Source organism: Pinus tabuliformis, chromosome 9 (genome assembly GCF_031772625.1).
Source record: "Pinus tabuliformis cultivar Carrire ecotype Pingquan chromosome 9, CPIR1, whole genome shotgun sequence".
Lineage (NCBI taxonomy): Eukaryota > Viridiplantae > Streptophyta > Pinopsida > Pinales > Pinaceae > Pinus > Pinus tabuliformis.
The window spans coordinates 1806848917-1806853700 of record NC_142307.1 but is presented as its reverse complement, the minus strand read 5'-3'; positions in this window follow the sequence as shown (position 1 = coordinate 1806853700).

Below are 4784 nucleotides of genomic sequence, written 5' to 3'. Positions count from 1 at the left end.
GTTTTACAAAATTATTTATCATTTATCGTTTTGTTTGTTAATTTAAGCTTCTTTTTTTTTTAATTTACTGATTATATATATGTGTATTTTTTTGTAGGAAAATGGCATCAAGGAAGATTTCTATGAATCATTCTGGACCAAAGACTGCTAAAATTAAAGGTGGATCCTCAAAAAACACTATTGAATGAGCCAAACCTGAGCTGATAGCTACAAATCTATCAAGTGCCTCAAACGATAAGAAGAAAATTTCATACTGGAACAAATTAAAATATGTGAAACTTCCAGCGAATGTATGGTATGTGAAAGAAAGAGAAGGCGAAGATGTCCAGATATATCTATATGTTGATATAACTAAAGATAGTGGAATTTATAAGGTGTTGGGAAAGGTCATAGACATGTGTTTGATACCAGACACTAAAGTTGTTTATATACTTACAAAACCACCCAAGTCACATGATAAGATTAAATATCAGTTATCATATTCATTGTATGACATGAGAGAGTTATCTACAAAGTTTTCTAAAAATCGTAAATGAGATTGCACAAGATATCGTAAGTATTGTTATTTATATTTGTGTTTTGCGTTATTGTAACTATCTCATTATATTTTTATAACTTATTTTTTATTGACATATGATATTTTGTTTGAAATTCTTTTGTTCAAAGTCTTTAAATTATGTTGGGAGGCATTCATTTCATAGAGAAAGATATTATGAATGTTGTCAGGATTTTTTACTCAGGGTCAGAAGAAGATATGGGAAACAAGCAAAAAGAAGTAATTCATGATGCTACAAAACTACATCCAAGGGATCAGAAAAAAGTCCCTCTAGTGGATAAATCTAGAAAAGGTAGACAAGTTACTTTTGAAGATGAGGAAGTTGAAACTGACACTGAAGAATATGTTGTCATTACAGAGGATGACATTGGAACTGATGTTAAAAGGGAAAAGAGCCATAAAAGACCAAAAGTAACAATGCCTAGGAATGTCTATGTTCTAGTTAATGATGAGAATGTTAGGAGGAAGAAAAGTAAAGTTGAACATTCTCAAGTTGTCATTAACAACGGTGAATATCCTAGTGAAACTTCAAAACAAAGCAGGGAAATCACTACACTAGGAGATGATTTAGAGGATGAAATTATAAAACAAAAAAAAATTCCATTCAACAGAACTTGACAAATAAAAACTTAGTTTAGGGTGGTCATACATTTCAGCTTAATGTGAGACAAATCTATAAGACAAGGGAAGGACAATGTAAATTTCAAATCAGAAAGCCACACCACCTGCATGTTCACAACTTGAAGACATTGATGAGCTACAATCCATATGCTCATGTGGTTAATTATGTTCTTCTTGTTGATCCAGTTCAAGTTCCCAACAAAGAAGCATTTGATAAGTCAAAATGTTTTGAATACAATTATTATGTGCTTAGGGGGAACCATTTTGTAGAATCTCAAAGGAAGTTGATGGAGGAATGTCACAATAACCCACGTTTTGAAACAATGAAATGTATTATATATGATGGTTTATAAGATACATAAGCAAAGTTATTGACATGGGATCATAATTCAGATAATGAATATAGGATGTATATGACTTTCATCCAAAGGGTTAGATTAATTCATAGTGAATTTGTAGAAAAATGTGGTGGGGATAAGATAAATGTTACTGTAGATTTCCGAAAGGAATGTTGTATGGAAATAGGCTATCAACTTGAGGAGAAAATCAATTCAAAAGGAAGCATAGTAAATACTCATATATTCAGAGGTATTAATAACATTTTCCAGTTGGCACTTAGAACTGGAGAGATATGGGAATTGATTAGTGAGATTTTTAGTATGTGGGAGAACATTGGCATTAAAAACCAAAAGGTCAAAAGGACTAAACCATTGATATGTTGCAATAGTACATGAGGTCCTGAAATGAAGCAGCTTCTAGAAGATATGACTATCACGCCTTGGAGAGAAATGTAAGGAGTGAAGGATGAAAAACCTTTCAAAGCAATATTATGTCGTGTGAGGTTAGTGGAATTATCATTGGAGGAAACGTCTGAGGAATTTCAAAAGTAAATTTGTTGAATTATTTTTACTTATTTCTAGATTATAATTTTCTTTTAAATATAACATGTTGTTCTTGGTAGTATTTTTTATACATATCATTATATTAACTTTTTTTTACTTTATCTATTCAGTCACAAATTTTACATGAAAATATAAGAAGAAATGGTTAAATTGTTGAATGAAGATAGTTGGAATGATGTTGTATGCAACTATCCAGATTCAAGTTCTATATTAACACTAAAAGATTTGTATCTTGCATTTAAAAAGGTATGTTGATTTATACATTTATTTTTATTCATCTGTACACTATCTTTATTTTATAACTTATACATATATTTGTTTATTTTATTAAAGATGATGAGGGATGCGAATGGAGCACCAAACAGTGTCAGAACCTTTATTGAAAAATTAAGATCAAAAGACTGAAGAAGCATCATCTTAAGAATGTTGAACTTGATCCAACTCTTACTCATTTAATTTGGAATGGGCTTGAAACTTTTCAATATCAAGTAATACAAGACGACTATGAATACATTGCTAAACTCATACCTAAAAGGGATTATTCCCTAGTTATTGTAGATATTCCCCATGGTTTTAATATCTCAAACATTGACTATGATAGTGAACCTTATACTTGCTCTTCATAAAGTTGTTGCGGGATTTGTAGAAGTCACATCATCACCATTATGGAGATTTCTGACATTTCATTGAGACACACAATTGGCAATGTTATTGGCAACCTTCAAGGGGGAAAAAAACTTAAGGATGCAACTTACATGGTAAGACGTTGAAAATTTATGTTTGATTAATTTTAAAAAATTCATTTATATACAAGTTAATTGAACTTTTACTATTTCATGTTACAGGAAAAAGCCAAATCTTCTTAACCATGAAGATCAACTATTTATAAATGATTGTGAGTTCATCCATATTGATAGTTGGGGAAAAGATGATAGCTATATGTCTATGCTTTTTAATCGGGTAGATGGAAAGATGCATAGCCAAGTATTGGTTTATGATGGTGTTGTGAAAAAACTAACATATGAATACAAAGAAGCAAAAGGAGAGATAGTTGACATTTATCAAAAACCACAGTCATTGATTAACTATCTTATAGACATATGTTCAAATGAAGGAGAATGGGTTCTGGATTTATTTTCTGGCTCAAGTAAGTTTTATTATATAGAATTGAATTTCAATATCTTCTTTCTTAATTTATATGTCATTATACTAATTTAATTCATTATTTGTTTTGTGCTCGATAATTAGGTACAACACTACCATGTTGCCTACAAAAATGAATAGATTGCATTGTCATTAAAAAAGATCCACTATAGTGCAAATTTATTCTGCAAAGAATTAATGCTCTTCAATTTCTTCCAGATGCAATGCAAGAAGTTGGGTTGAATTAAGGGGATTTTAGTGAAAAACATGTGTCAAAAAAGGTAAAGGAACCTCAACCACCATTACATGGAATGATTGGAAAGGAACATATTGGGATATTCGTAGACACTATAGATTCATTAAAAGAGGAAAACGAGAAAAATGAAACAGGAAATATTGTGGGAGAAGGCAATGATGAAACTCTAGAGGATGAAGAGTTTGGATTACGTGATATTGTTGATTAAATTTAGGTTATTCTTGGAAATCAAACTCATTTTTTGTAACAATTAATTAGTTATACTTGTAATGTTTTTTAGTTTGACATTTTATGAGAACAATAAACATTCAATTAATGTTGTTATGTGTTCAATATTTGTATTATGTGATTTTCACTTTATTTTTATATGAATCATTATTTTTTGAAAAAAAAAACAGTGATTATTATTATTTTTTGACATGAAATTCATAAAAAAAAAACTATCATTTAACCATTTTTTTAATTTTTCCTATAAAAAATCGTAATTTTGACATGTCATTTCTAGCAAAAAATTATCAAAATGTGTAATTTTTTAGTTATATTTATGTTAAAAATGGTTATTTTTATGTCAATTGTTAAAAATTATTTTTTTTATAGAGACAATTATTTGATGTGCATTGATAAAATAATTAACGATATATAAATATGTAGAATATCAAAACTTTAAAATATCGACCTTCTTCTTTAACTATGCAAAAAAATAAAAACTTCACTACAAAAAACTAAAATTAAATAAATGAAATAAAAACATGAAAATATGAATAAGAAGACCAATTCAAAAATTGTTAAATTTAGAAAATAATTATTCACATTTAATACATAAGAAAATTTAAAGTAAAAAAATAGGTCTTTTAAAAAAGGACCTGATGGAGAATCAACATTTTTTAAAATCAACATGCAAATCACTAACATTCTAAAAGCTAATGTACATAAAAAAAATTAAAGTGTAAAAATCTATGCAAAAAAAAATATGTTTATTCTGCATCACCACTTTTCAAAATCCGGTCACTTTTTTGCTACCTCTACGAAACTGGTAATCGTATCAGTTCCCGTTTCAAAATTTACAATGTTTATATATATTATCTACAAAAAAAATTTAGTATTATTTAGGATAGATATCTAAAAAAATAGATATTTATTTTTACAAAATTTAAAATACTCAAAAGAGGGTCATTGATCTTGTGGTGGCATTAGAATTATAGTTTCCACTCAAAATGTGTTTTTTGAAAAGTGGTTGTTTTGGAAGTGAATGTTGGTATTTTCTTGACTTTAGACCTATTGGTATTTATCGACCATTTAAATTATA